Source organism: Notothenia rossii (assembly GCF_949606895.1).
Source record: "Notothenia rossii genome assembly, chromosome: 3".
In the NCBI taxonomy this organism is placed as follows: domain Eukaryota; kingdom Metazoa; phylum Chordata; class Actinopteri; order Perciformes; family Nototheniidae; genus Notothenia; species Notothenia rossii.
Window position 1 is genome coordinate 83,065,839 of NC_136901.1, and position 15,952 is coordinate 83,081,790.

Below are 15,952 nucleotides of genomic sequence, written 5' to 3' on the forward strand. Positions count from 1 at the left end.
ACCTCAACAACTATAACATTGTTCCTGATTAAATGAGCAATCCGTGAGAGTCCTCGTAGTGAGGAGGATAGGTATAATCAAACACCCGTACCTTAGGTGACAAACATCCTTATTTTAATCCAGATCCCGATTTCTTCCTAAAACGAATCAAGTATTTGTTTTGCTAGATGCTACTTCATTCCCTGTAGGGCCTGCAGACCGACTCTATAAATATGGGCAAATCCCTGACACTGAGAAGGAAAGGAGTTTGTTCGCAGGCCGTCATGCGTCGATGAGGAGGCCACCAGATGCCAGATGTTCAGGGATGTTTTATGGATTAAGAGCTGAGCAGAAAAGGGGCAAACGGAGGAGGATCAGTTTCAATGTTTCTTTCCAACCTGCCAAACTTCCCTCATGGTCTTTCTGACAGTCATTAAAAAAAACGGAGCTGTTGATTCCCTCAGGCACGCTGCCAGAGGAGGTATGAAGAGAGTGCACCTCTAAGTCCGACAGTAAATCCCGTGGATTCTCAGTGAGCCGCAGACAGACACCTGCAGGACACTTGATACTGTATATTTCATCTCCAGTCTTTGAGCCCAGGTACATCACCATCACTACGCATTAGACCGGCTTTAACTCGCAGAAAGACTTCATCCTCACTCTGTAACGCTACTCCTCTACACACTGCTACATGTCTTTGTAAATGAAACCATGAAAACTTTGGAAATACTACGTACAGCTTAACATTCAAATAATAACATAATAAAAAACAAGGCTTAATAATTGTTTACGGAAATATTCAGCCTGCATTTGTTTTGTGTTGCTAAACCCTGTTATTTCTCCTTATTTAATGATGAGTCTAGTAAGCCGTCAGGTCTCTAAACAATTCCTGGATTGACAATTAAACACAAATCGAGAACAGATTAATTCATCTATGTCATATTTGTATTATTGTTCACAGCAAATATTAATTTATTTGCAAAGCACAGTTCAACAGCAAATGTAACACTACCATATATGGATGATATCTGCGTCCACCGTGTGGTATTGGTCCAAAATACTAAGTTGAAACACAAATTTTCTCTAATACATCTTCAAGTTGTGAAGTTCAAATGATTGCATGATTTATATCTTGACAAAATCTCACTTCACTTGCCTCATTTTTCTCCATTTCAATCCAACTTTTCCTGAGTTTCCTTTCAACAACCTTTGAAGAGTGTGAAGTTGTTACATGGAGCTGAGGGTTGTGTGCAGCGTGCAGAGTGATGGTGATATTGTTAGCAGCGTGTCAGAGGTCAGGGGTCCCCGAGGTGGGTGGTGCTGGTTAAAAGGGGGCTGAGATAACACCGTGAAGGCGGTGTTTGAAATCTGGAATTAAAGAGGTCTCGTTGAAGACAAGACACATGTCAAAAAACAAATGGAAGCCACAATACCAGAAGAAAAATGTAATGTGAATATACAGCTTTGCCGGGCAGGAAGTTACACACACAAGTCTCAATCTGTACAAACAGATTACAATCATCAAATACCCTTTGAGAAAGATTTATGAAAAGCATATTTGATAAGACTCGTGTTTTTTATGTAGCCTTCTGTGGGTGTGTGATAATGTCTTTCGGAGTTAGTAACTCTTTTTACAAACACATTTTTTAAAATAAAAATAAATTATAAAGATATTTACTATACAGGGCGGCTTATTTGAAAGTGTTTTATTATTAAAAATATGTTTTTATAACTAACAAATACATTTAAAATCATTTAATGCAGTTTGGACTGATTTTTAGATGGATTGTATTCTACTGAAACAATGTGTATTATAATATCTTACCATATAAACTTGTGTTGTTTTTTCTACATAATTAAAGTAACTAAAAAAAGTAGCAGTGAAAAGAAAAATCCAATATTTCCCTCTGAAATGCAACGGAGTAGCAATATAAGTAGCATACAATGGATTTACAAGTATTTAAAAGACATACTAATTGTACTTAGTTACATTCCATCACTGGAGATGACAGAATCACTTCATTCAACAACACTTTGTGACCAAAGTTGCAAAGTTGGAGTTGTATTTAACAAACTCCAATTACCATTATTTTAATAAACTTTTAAATTAGGAGCTATGTTCAAATGTTTTAAACACTAACATGCAGAATGCTTTCCGTCAGTAGTGGTTTCCATTCTACGCACAAAGAGATACAAATCCTTTTAGATTGCTCTTAAAGCTTTTAGGTGTAAGGTGTTTGAGCAATAATGTAAATTGCAGCTGTAAGAGGAGCATAATATCTGCAGAAAACTAAGCCGAGCCCTCTCCTTCATTTAGACTGTCCATCACTCTGCAGGCAGCTCACATGATAGTGATGAGAAGTGCACACACCTTTGTTACTCCGACTTCATTGTGTTTCTCTCTGCGGTGAAACTCTCAGAGTGGGAGAACCCTACCCTCCGCTCTATGAATAGCAGGGCAGGACGAGGGGGGGGGGGGGGGGGGGGGACAATAGTGGAGGTTTGGGTGTTTCCTGCATCATACACTCTGAGAGACCAACCTTTGGTTCATCGCGAGTCCCTCATCAAAAATTAAACCTGCTGTCAGTCAGCAGCAGCAGCAGCCGGACCTGGACCAACAACACTCTCACAGCCGGGGGGGCGCTGCTGCTTTCAAGATTCAAGGCTTTTATTGTCATTAGTACATAGCTACAGTGTAGATATATCAATGCAAATCTTAGGTCACAGGCTCCTCCAGCAGTGCAACACAATAAACAGATAAAATAATGCCAGTAAATACAAATAAAATAGAATAGAAGTAGAGGTGCAAGGAGAGTCTAAGTAATTGGGATATGATATATTAGATAAATAATTGTGTTGGTCTGACTGTTTGCAGGTTGCACCAGGGGGGCAAGGGTTTCCAGATATTATGCTGCCCACCCTAAAAACTACTATTTAATGTCAGAAACAGTCACAGCTATAAACTCTGCTGAACAACAGAAATGCAACGAGAAATAAATATTGTTTTCTTTGTTTCACATTTAAATGTTTAATGAGAGAGTGATTTTTTGTATCATTGTACATCCTTTTTCTTACTTATCATTGAAGTTAAAGATTTCTCAGATGTTGTTCAAACTATAAGTGCACCTTGCTGATGACTTAAAGGTGACCTATCATGCAAAATGCACTTTTGTGCGTCTTGTATACATGAATACGTGTCCCCGGTGTTCCAGGGAACTCACCAAGTGTCAGAAAACACAACCCTCTCTATTTTCCTCCATACCCAAATCTCTTAAAAAGGGGCTGCAACGGATCTGATACAGACTGATCCAGATTTGAACACTTCTATGACGTCACAGAAGTGGCGCTACGGCTATTGGGCCAACTCCACCAATCAGGAGGACACGGCCACGGACATTGCCGTTCCAAAGCGCTGGAGACGCTGTAGTACATATGCCAGGCCTGTAGATGGTGCTGTTCTCACAGAATCAGCCCATGAAAAGACAGTGTTAAATTGAGCGAAATGAGGAATGGCTAAAATGCATGATCTGTTTGGTATTTTCAAAAATAAAAAGTATAAATATTCCTTATATAGGTATGGTCCTACACTATATTATTCAAACATAGGTTTTAAAATCGTTTTAAAATCAATGAAACGCATTTAAAGAAAAATGAAAATCTTATTGCATTTGTCTTGTTCTTCTAGTTTTGTCATTCACAACTTCCGGTTCTTTTATAGAGGCAGTAAATATAAAAAAGAAAAAACATCAAAAGTACAATAATGCTCTATTTATGCGTTTCTTGCTTTTCCAGCTATTTTGATATGTTACTTTAAATCATTGCCCTCATAGCTTTCTTATTTTGTTTGTTCACTTCCATGTTAGCTCCAGATCCAACCTCGCTGGTTGATATTATTAAATGTTTTCATGCTTCTAATTTCATTTTAACATAATGCCGATAATAACATATTTTGTGTGGTTCTTTTCAACTGTTTCTGCATCACCTTTCAAATGCCTTCCCCAGACACATTTTGACATCTCTTCTGTCATTATTACTTAGCTTTGTTCCCTTTTTTGCTCATATTTATCATACTTATGCAAAACCATTGTATGGATAAGATTATTATCATCCCTTTGCATTTGTACTCCTAACCGTCAAGGAGCAGCAGCAATTAAGTTTGCAGTAGAGATGTCTCACATTGTCATGGCAGGAAACGATCTCACCATTGTGGTGGAATTGACCGATTGTGCGTTTACACTGACGGTAAATCAGTGCTCTAATGCCAGAGCAAACAAAAGAAACTCTTAAAAAAAAATGTTTATATTTCTAAACCTATGAAAAATTGTGTCCGACCGTAGTGAACTTGTTTTACTGGATTTCCTTCACATTCCTCCCAGTGGGGTTTAATGTCTTTCAGATGTCTCTCTCTGTGAATGTGTCCTCTGGTGAAGGCTGACGGACGTTGAGATGATACGGAAACCTTTTACAACTCTCCTCCTCCCCGCTTCTTTGTGCCATTCTTTTTGGGATTAGTCACAGGATACCACAGATATTAATGACTCCTGTTAAAATGAATATTACATGTCATCAAATCCCCTGTTGCATGATTTAATTTCCACACCCCCGAACATAATGGTGGAAAATATAACTGGACCCGTCAGAAGGCCTGTAAGTGGTGTTAAGTCCTGTCAAACGAACAAAAAGGGAGATATTATTTTTTGCCAGGTCCATCGCGGCGATAATGTTTCAGCTGACATTCTCCCTCCATACACCTGAGACCGGTGACTTTTGCGGCGAGGGGATTATCTGTTATGGAGTTTGAAGAGGTTCCCATTGTCCCAGGCCAGGAATATGAATAACCAAAGAGTTGACGTCGTGGAAGGGGGGAGGACTTTTGGCAGTGAGCTGACACGAAGACAAGATTAGCTCATCGAAATGTATGAATTAGTAACGCAGCGAGGACACTTTGGATGGTACTCTGCATCTTCTTCATCAGAGCCACCTTTGACCATGAAACACAGCTATTGGTGCGGTTATGAAAAAGAGATTTGGTTTCTAAATTTGATTCAATAATTCAGAAGATAATTGGCCGAGCTTAATTGGCGGCGGTGCATAAAAGATTGAAGGAGCTTCTTAAGTGCCGCCTGATGTGCTGCACTTATAATGACGACAGATGGCTGCTTGTTGGGTTGGGTGTCAGATGGGTAGGCTTTGTCGTATTCACACTTGACTCTTGTTAGGGGACGGATCAGGTTTTTCCTCCCAGAGCGCTGCGTGGTTTCTCTTTTTCATACGCCAACTGTGACTGTGGTGAATAATTGAGACACAGCAAGCTGATGAAGTGCCAACCAGCAGTCCTCTGTCAGCGTGCACGTCAAATGTTTTGTTTGTGTTTCTTTGAACTAAATCTGCTCGATGAAGTGCTTCACGGAAAATTTCTTTTGTTACAGGGTTAACTGAGTTGAAGATTTATATAGCATCATTTCAGTTTACACAAGGTTTAATCAGCTTGAATTTAATGTATTATTTGGGTTGCAGAAACAAAGAAGTATAGTGAGCAGAAAAGTGTTTAATATTACAGTGATAAATAAGACTGATATTTTTATTTTTATTTTATTCCAGTAGTTTTTTGGTCAAAATTTCAATTTTTTTATGTTTGTTTTTATTTGATTATTTCTTCAAGACAAACACGGCAGAACTAGTTTTGTGATTGGCTCTTACTTTCTTCAGGATGGGTGGAAAACTTATCACATACCAGGCCCTGTTTCAATAAACAGTGATGTTATCAAAAGCGGCAACATCATTTGGACTAAATGGAGTTGTAAAGTTGAAACAGCTGAAACAAATGACTTGCAATACGCTTGGTTGTCAGTATAGACTTGCCATGGTCTTTTTGAGGCTTTTCATCTTAATGCTAACATGCTGATGCTACGCATTTCTCGTGTTTACCATGCTCACTATCTAAGTTTAGTGTTTAAGCTTATATAGGAAAAAGAGTATTTAGTTTTCTGGGTTTGAAGTCATCAACCATAGCACCATCATCAGCACAGTGGATCTCTGTGCTGATGATGGTGTTGAAAGTAAAATCAGTGGTGAAAGTCATGTGATTAGTCCTAAAGGTGAATTAATGAATGTTTGCACTCAATTTCACACCAGTTCAAATTAATTCATCCCTCATTCATATTTGTTGATGTAGAGTTCATGGTCTGATTCAAAGTGTTGGACAGACCGTGCCGTTCATAGAGCTAACCCGCTAGCCCGGCTAATTATGCGTTAAACAGTTCAGCTCTTAGAGAGAACTAAAACAAGTACCAGTAGCACATATACACAATATGTACATATTAATATACATTTGTCAACAGTCAGAGCCTAACTATAACAGGTTTAAAATCATTGCATCAACAATCCTCTGTGGCTCCAAACTCCATAGACAAATGGCTGTATTTAGCCTAAAGACCATACTAACATTAAGTTACCCACAAATGTGTTTATTTTCCTTTCACTTTTGCCCCAGAAATTGCCAACCCCTCACAGAGAGCATGCACCAACGTATTTGTCTTCATTAGCTCCACATTAAAACAAGTGTTAATTAACATGAATGAGGCTGCATTCATTTTCTAGGCAGAACAAACATCCTTTTAAACTTTGCCAAGTGTATAATCACTAATGATACATTTAGCATTGAAAACACACGCAAAAAAAGATGGCTGCATTTCTCCTGAACCACACATGAAAACTCCACATTGTACGAGTGAGCCTTGCGTGTACACACACCTAATGTCTTCCTGTGTCCAGCGTTTTCTACATTTCCCGTCCCTAATTGCCTAATAATTTAAAAACACTTAAGTTGGCTCATTAGCTGTGTATGAAGACTTAAGGGCGGGAAGCACCTGTTCATTTACTTAATGAACTCCAAAAAACACGGCACTGTGTTCATGGGCATGAAAACAAACCAAAACATAACATAGTGGTCTCAAAACATACAGACCTTTAATGAACCTCTAATCGTAAAAAGTAAATATCAGCAGTCGTGCTTTTGTTAATCTACCTGTAGAGACAGGCTGGAGCTGCTCTCAGGGACCCTAAATCAAGGGTTTCCTCCCTTTGGCCTTCCACTGGAAAAATAATGAAGGGATTCATGAGGCCTGGGGCAGAAATAAGAAAAATAAAGTAAATATCCACAAGAAACCATTTGGATTGTACTAATGATATTTCCTGCATGTGTGTGCACGTGAGACAGATGCAGAGCTGGAGAGGGAAACGACAATTTGTGGAGCAAAAACGGACAAATGAGAAGGTGTGCTGCCATGTAGCCGTGCATTTAAAGTCAAATATCCAATAACAACTCCAATCAACCCTCTGAAGTTGTGATGTGACTGGCCGTCGTTCTTTGTAGTTTACTCCAAACCCAAAACATGTTGACTGTAATCTAGTCCTGAAATATGAAGCTTCTTCAATAATTACTTTTGTAATGGCAATGGTTCACAGGAGCACTTACATTTTAAAAGGGTTGCTCATAGTTGCCAAACCCAGAGGGATTTATCGCCAATTTCTGCAGCTCCCCTCTGCTCTCCAGGGCTTTACAGCGAGTTACAGCTCAATTACTTGATTTTACAGCCACAACTTTACTGTTTTTCAGTTTCTCATAGGGTTTTTTTCAGCAAAGAAGGTTTGCTGCACTACCTGCTCAGCAACAAACAGCCACAAGAGAAAGATATAGAATAATTGGGAGCCTTTGGTAGCTGAAGAGCCAGATATTTCTCTCAGTAAACCAAAAACAGAGCTGAAAAAAACGTTACTGAATTGGATACAAATATTATGAATGAACAGAAATAGCAATACAGTCTGATTACCAAGCTTCTATTGACATACAATCCAGATCCTTTGAGTGCTCACACATGGGGTTACAGTCATACTGAGAATGTTTCACGCGGACTTGCAGCTTTTGTCCTCGATGATCGATGTGCAGACTTCAGGATGGATTTGGCCCGTGCATCGCGCCCCTTGCCATCCTCCAGAGGAACCTTTGCTCAAACCTCTCTGTGCTGGAAACCCAAGCCCACGGGCCACAAAGGGCTCTGTAAAGCATCTCTCTCAGTATAGTAATTAACCTGCCTCTCACCTCCCTGTCCGGCTCGTCCTCAGAACAGCCTGGCAATCACCAGACACTTCACACAACAGCCTGCGCACGGGAACCCAAACCCTCATGGGTCCCTTTCTTTTTTCGTGGCACTTTTCTCTGTGGCACTTCTCTCTCGAAATAATGGCGGCCTGCCATGCCTCGCAAACACGCAATGTCATCACAAATTGTAATGACTCTGTGTCTCGATTAAAGCGGTTTGACAGACCACTGTGAATTAGTAGCTACTTGTAAGTGATTTCATATGTTATAATATGGGACATAAAAAATGCTCTTGATGTGCAGCTCAAGCGGTTGGAGTCAGTAAATCACAGGCTCCGCTCTGTCCATAGGCAATTTTCAAAGTAAGAAAACATTAAAGACTTATTAACTTTTAGTGGACCTTCAATGCGGGTCAAGAAATGGAAACAGACTAAAAAGCCAATGAAAGCATGAGCCCATCTTTGGCGTAAGTCATGACAAAAGCAGCCCTTAAATCAGATGTGAACAACTCTGCCTTGTTCAGAGAAACTCCACATCGTGCGGGTGAAGCTTCGGGGCAGTCCAGCACCTTTATTTCCATCAATAATTTCCTCTCCAGGCCTGATGACCTCCGAGCCCCCAGAACGGGCTGGTTTTGATTAACAGTGCTGTGCACCACATAAGTGAGACCTGCAGGGTTTGTGACACCGTGATGGATACTCTGAAACAAGTCACACCATCCAGGTTTTCCACACTGCCCACATTGTGTTGGACAGAGAAAGGAATTCTAACGTCACCTCGCATTATATCAATGCTTTCGTGCTTCTCAATACTTTTTCCAGCATACACGTTTTGTTTCTGGCAAGTCCAACGAGAGAACATTGTCTGTTACCACCAAGCAATGACCCAGGCACTGTCTCTGCATATTTCTTTCAAACATTTCAAGAAAAATCCCTTGATTTAAACATGTTGGCGCTGTTCTGTGTCGTGCCAGTCCCACATTGACTACATATTGTTGTTGGCTGGACCAGCAGGGTGGTGTTGTGTTTGGTGTCACGGTGCTTCAGCCAGAGGGCCTGGGCTCAATTCTCCTTGACAGCCGAAATCCACCCTGCTGAGGTGCCCTTCAGCAAGATATGGAATTCCTACCAGCTGTAGGGATGCAGCTCTGAGGGGATGCTGTATAGAGGATGTGGAAAAACGCAGCCACTTCATTCATTTGAATGGTAATGCTCCATTGAGAAAGTGGAGGTGCAGACACATGAGGCGCCTGCAACAAAATGTAAGGAAATTTGGCAAAAAAAATCAGCCTGGCTACGATTGAGGTTCTACATCGGCCAAACAAGTATATATATATCACATGGTTAATGTCTTTGTAGGTTGAGCATCATATTCCTGATTTGTACGATCCTGTCTAACATTATTACAAACTGCTGTACAGTGCAGCTTCTGATCAACCTTCAAACTAAAAATATAAATCTCAAACTGGACTACCTTTAACTTAATTCATTGTCTCACCAGAATCTAAAGCAACACCGTTAATGCATGTTTTCAATGAATGGATGTTTTCAGTCCAAATTCCATCTAATGCCAAGATCAGACTGCAAGATAACAGCACAATAAATGTCCTTGCCCAACTTAAGTGTGGACGAAAATCAATAATGAGGTCCACAAATGCTCATGTAATGTCTTTAACTGTGCCACAATGTTTCATCAAACGTGTCAGAAATGTTTTAAGTACTATTTAACAACTTCCCCGACATGTTCAAAGATCCATTTATAGAAAATAAATCAGACCTGTTGGAGTAAGGGAAGTAAAGCCAACCTTCACTTACCCAAAGATTAATGATTCTAGTTTAGCGTTTCATAAAATTCTGAATTTAGATTATATATGTACACTTCTGTTGTTGGTGCTGCGAAGTTGAACAGTGAAGTTGATCCACGGCACTTTATTGATCATCTACAAGCCATGACAGTCCAAAAGCTGATGCACTGTACTTTGTTATACATTGCCTAAAAATACATATTTTCTTCCAATAAAAATGTGCTTCATCCATCAAATATTAAGCATACATCTCATCACCTTGAACTCTTGGTGATTTTCATGTTGACTTCAGATAAATGTAGCGTTTCGTTGATATATTAAAAATACTATCTGTTGAAGCTGTTTCCATTCCCTTTGGAGGACATGAGAAATGAATTGCAGTCGAGCTTAAAATAAGTCATTTTTCTTGATTCCCCAAAGAAGTTGACATTTTGGAGGTTCACTGATGACATGTACCCTCTGAACACATCATGAAGCACGGCGTTCATGAAGACACCTGGTGGAAAAATGAATATCCCTCACTCTTTTGTTCTTTGGAAAGCAAAATGAAAGAGATGGACCACATATTTTTTACTCATTTCAACAGAATCGTTCTTTTTGAGCGATCGTCGTCTCTAGAGAGAAATGAACACCTGAGGCAGTCACTCATGGATGTCAATAAATGTAGACTAGTACTGTATAACGTGCCATCTTCACACACTGTTGTTCCTCCGCTGAGGCCTGACTCATTTTTGAGGCTGCACACTGAATGGATTTTCCAGTTGAAAAATGAAGTGAAGGTTCCAGCCTGTCACGTTAAATGGGACATCATTTGAGGTAGAGATCAACATGGTATTAGCATACTTTCACAAATCCAGATGGGAAATGCCCTCTGCAATTAGCAATAATGCTCAATTCATTTTGGCTACAGCCATTTATTCTCCACAGTCATACTTTCCCACCTCAAAAGATGCCGCAGTGGAACGTCTTCATGTATATTCACACTTTTCAGCGTCTCAAAGCGATGCAGCCTAAGTAGTCTTTTGAAGAGCCACAAAGTGTCATCTGTGGATAAATGCTATTTTCAGTGGGCTGTAATGAATGCACTTAAACGTTTGAATGGTTCTCGGATCAGGTTCTATATCCAAAGTATCTGGGGGGGAACAATGACGGAGGTATCACAAAGCAAAACAGACTAAGAGGAGCAGGGTTGAGTAATGGCCTTGTAATCTCCCTCCCTGCTTATATTTTCATCGTGTTATCAACTCTTTTATGTATTTTTATCGCGGTGAATGTAGTGACACCCAACTCTGGTCCCACCCAGTGCCCTTGTCTTTGTTGAAGGATGGCACCGGCTGAATTCAGGTGCTGAGAAGAGGGTAAGTGTTGGATCATTACTGTCATTTCTACGCGATGATATCATTGTGTTTCCTTCACACAGAGCAGATCCTTTATCAAACACATGATCTGCTCAAGCCTGCAAGTCAGAGGACGTCTCAGTTATCAGCTCTGAAAAGGCCGAGTTCATTCATCATCTGCCTCTTAGGAGAGAGACGGACTCTGACTTTTCATCATGATGTGTACTCAACATGTCTGCCTGTGCTACGATATCTGAGATCAAACTTTAGCTCAGATTGTAGACGTTTAAAAAACTTGTTGAGGAGACATTTTACAGAACGAGCCTCAAAATAAATATGTATTACAGATTACAAAAGATTGTAAAGAGCATCGTTCCAGTTTGTTTCTATTTTTAAAACACAAAATGCTCTCAATAACTCAACCAAAAACTGCAAAAAAATAACCTTACTTTATTCAAATGACAATCAGAAGTAAACAAAAAGAGCAGAAAAACGAACCAATCATTAGACAACTATTCAATAACTCAAAGTCAGACGGGAAATAAAATAGAGGGGGAAATAATAATAGAAAAAAAAGAGAAAAAGACGTCTGGATATGGGCAATCGTGATTTGTATTAATTTCATTGAACATATAGGTCTTTATGAAACATCTTGGGGGAACTGCACTCTTAAGAAATATGTTGAATTTAAGATAAGATAAGGCATGATAGTCCTTAGAGACCTTTTATTAAGTGAGCAAAAGATCTCTTGAAGCCACCTTTGAAGGCTGCTCAATCAATCGTATTTTAACCGCAATTACGATTTTGGCTTGCAACGATTATGAAAACAACATAATTGAAATAAAACGATTATTATTATTTATTTTTTATTATTATTTATTTAAAAGAAAAGATAATAATTAATGTTTTTATTGTTTTTTTCAATTGAATTATACTTAAGGTTCAGGGTAATCAACTGTTAAAAACATACTAAACATTTATTTTTTCAATAAATTGATGTCTTCAAAGTAAATGGATAATCGTTTTCAATAATCGTGAATTCAATTATTGACCCAAATAATCGAGATTATGATTTTTACCATAATCGAGCAGCCCTACTTTGAAGTGTAAAAGCTCTAATTATTTGAAAATCTTTAAATAGATTATTGCTCATCCATTAACTGGGAATGAAGGGTAATAGATGTTCTATATTTTAATGGACGATTCTAATTTGTTTAACCTACGCTGGCTGATTTGTTTTGTCTTTTGTTACATTGAAAGAATATCACCTGCCTCTTGTTTTGTTATTCCTCCCCCATTGCTTCGCACCCGTCTGTATCTAAAATCTGTTACAAAAGCTTCTCAGTTTGAAGTATTATTCATGACAGCCCACTGAAAATACCATCCATCCGTGTGCCCTCCGACGAGAGAAAGACTTTTCAGTTTTCTGTCCCTGTGCCTTTTTTTCAGAATCTCTGCTTTTACTGGCAGGTCTCCTCACCAGAGTAGCGGACTATAAATACGACCCCTCTGAATGCCCACATCCTCGCCCCTAAAATACATCATGGGCCTTTCAGCGGGGGCAGACACACGGCCCCTAGCAGGACTGTCCTGTGTGTACACACGCTGCAAACGAGACTGTCGGATCACAATCTAACAACACACACACGCACACTCAGGGACACCCACAGACAGAGCTGGGCAGTAGTGGAGTACAGATATTTCGTTACTGTACTTAAGTATATTTTTCTGGTATCAGTACTTTACTCCACTACTTCTTTTTCTGACGATTTTTAACTTTGACTTCTTACATTATGAACACAAATACCTGTACTTTCTACTTCTTACATTATGAACACAAATACCTGTACTTTCTACTTCTTATATTTTGAACATAAATACCTATACTTTCTACATTTTCCAAACAGGCTGGTTACTTTAGTTTGAATGTGTGTTTGGTGGCGGGATCATTATTATTTAGAGTCATTGCGTGCCTATTGATTTGAACCCGATCCCTGTATCCATCATTTCCTGGTCTTCTCTAAAGAGGGACCAATGAAACCGTTGTCATGTTGCCATTGTTCAGCATGGAAACATTCATTAGCTAACAATGACATTATTGTTCTATTAATATAAAGGGAAATCAGGTACTCTTTAAAACAGCTGGTAGTTAAGGGTACTTTTCACTTAAGTACATTTCGAAGCCCATACTTCTTTACTTTTACTTGAGTAAAGAAGCTTGGTCAGTACTTCTACAATTACACGAGTATCTGTACTTCTACTTGAGTAAACGATGTGTGTACTTTTGCCATCTCTGCCCACAGACAACTGAGGAGAGTGATCCGTTACAGTACCATGGGAGCGGAGGTTAGCTGGCTCTGGGATGCCAGCCCCCCCCCCCCTCGCCTGTCATTCCTCCCAGAGAATAGGAGCCAGTGTGGGGACCAGGGGGACTGGAGCTCATCAGAGGGGTTGACTCAGTCCTGGCTACTCCCTCTGCACTGTGGGTCTGGCACTCGGCACAGGTGGAAAACGGAAGAGGGTGAGTGGGTAATCATGAGGGTGTTGGCCCTGTTCTGCCCACACACAAAAAAGCACAACCCACAACTATGGGCCCTCTTACCAGCCTGTCGTGTGTGGTTTCTTGAGACTGTCATCACAGGCGCTCAGCAAATGAGAAACACAGACGCGGAGGAAGAGGAAAGAGAAACACAGAAAAGCAGGATGTGTGCCCGCTGAATAAAGTCAACACAGGCTGGAAGCTGGGAGAAGAGGCAAAGAGCTTCACAGGGAGGAAGTGTTTGGGTTTCACGGTGGACCCAAACTTATTCTGAGACTACAAAGTAGCGAGCAAATGTAATGTGTCAGTGTGGTCGACTAAATATGAACAAATACTGTTTGTCTGTTTACTTCTGCATCTTCGCTGGTATGTGTACCCAAATGGAGAGTGAGCAAACACCAAAACCGACTAACACACAAACCGACTGGAGGAAACAGCTAGACAAATTCATTTGGACGCAAATCGGCCTTGACCTTTGTCAATCTGTCAAAAAGGCCTCACCCTTCCCAGGCATTATCCGTGATATTCTTTCCTTCCGTCTTTTGAGGAACGTCAGTGTGATGAGCGTCTAAGCTGGAAACGGGCTGCAGTTGTTTTCTTTGCAAAAACACCTGTCTAAACAGCAGCAAAGCCAAGGGCAAGTCTCGGCTGTCAGCGTCGTTGACAGCTCTTGACAAAAATTCAGCAGAGACAATTCCTAAGACGTCCACTCAAGCGAAACAATGCACGTGTGCTGGTGTGACCCCAGCTGGGCTCTCTTCTTTAAGTCTTTGTGTTGTTTGTGCTTTGCAACACACATTTTAAAAACACCTGGAAGAAGGTCAAATGCAAGACATTCCCGGAAAGAAAGTCTTTGTTTTGTTTGTGTCCTTAGTTTCGAATGGACTTAATCCTTCTAAATAAAGCATTGGCTTCAATGACATTGACTCAGCAAAAAAAAAAAAAAAAAACTCTTACAGTTGTGTGACAGCAACAAAAGGCCAGACTATTTAGGTGATTAATTAATACAGCTTACAACCATTTATAAAGCCGTTTGTATCACCTGTCCGGAGTGGATTTAGGCGCTGTTTTAGGGAAGACTTACTGAACAAAGACCAGGTGGCTCATTAGCTACCAGAGACTTAGCTGGGTCTGTATAGAAGGGGATCTCTGGGGTGGTCAAGTTTCAGTCCTTATGCTTCAATTTCAACACATGGATCCTTAATCTGTAATGCCTTCATCAGCTAAAGTCCAGTTCCCTTCACCTGCCGCTCACATGAGCACCTCCGGGCCTGTAGGAGTGGGTTTGTGTTCGCAGCGTGGAGTGAAAAATTGCATTGAAACCGAGGCTCCGATGTGGTAACAAGCTAAACAAAGGCTGAGTGATGAGAAGGCCTGCACACATTCATAGAGCTCGTATTTTAGTAAAGCTACACTCGACTCACTTCATTTGCTAATTCAAGGTTTTTGCAGGGTTCAACAAATTACATTTTAATTCCACATAGAGTCAAGTCAAGTTTATTTATATAGCACATTTTATCCGACAGCCATGTGCTTGAAAAAGACACAGAGATCATACATAACACTGTAGTACTTTTTTAAGAGTGAAAGTCTGAAGGAAAACTGGTTAGGAAGATGTGGCTGAGAATTATTTATTATTATTTCACATGTTTTTTCAGTACTTCCCAGCACTATAGAACAATAACTCCCTGGTGATGAAACCTGAACATGTATAAGTTGAAGACAATGGATGGATTGAAAAGGATTGTTTTCTTTAGGTTTATTCAAGTTCTTGCTTGAATCAAAACTCACCTATTATGAGACAATGAGGTTCCTAGAAGTGGTGGAATATAACTAAGAAGCTCAAGTACATTTGAGGAACTTTACTTGAGTATTTTAATTTCTGCTTTGTAGATACTATTACTTCTATACATCTCACAGGATCATTTTCCTGCAGGATTTAGCTGACAACAGCATATTCAACTTACAAAATACTTTTAATCGCAGTTCAGTGTTGTTTCCCAGTGAAGTGACTTAGGTAAAGGATCTTTTTCCACAACTTGTTGTTCATTTCTGTGGCTAGCGGTCATTAAAATCTTTGCAGAAGGTCAGACTCCTTAAGAAGGATTCAACTGAATCCTGTACACATATACTTGTTATCTACAAGCTCTATAACGTCCCTGTCCAACAGACATCAATTGAATGAAGAACAA

At 39.9% G+C, this 15,952-nt stretch overlaps 1 long non-coding RNA gene across 1 annotated transcript in view; it reads left to right on the forward strand.

Annotated features, from left to right (window-relative positions):
* Positions 1–13,917, forward strand: part of LOC307034493 — a 146,733-nt gene extending 132,816 nt beyond the window's left edge. Inside the window, exon 5 of the long non-coding RNA XR_013806941.1 lies at positions 13,525–13,917. This is a non-coding gene — a long non-coding RNA (uncharacterized lncRNA). The remainder of the gene's footprint in view (positions 1–13,524) is intronic.
* Positions 13,918–15,952: the final 2,035 nt, after the last annotated feature.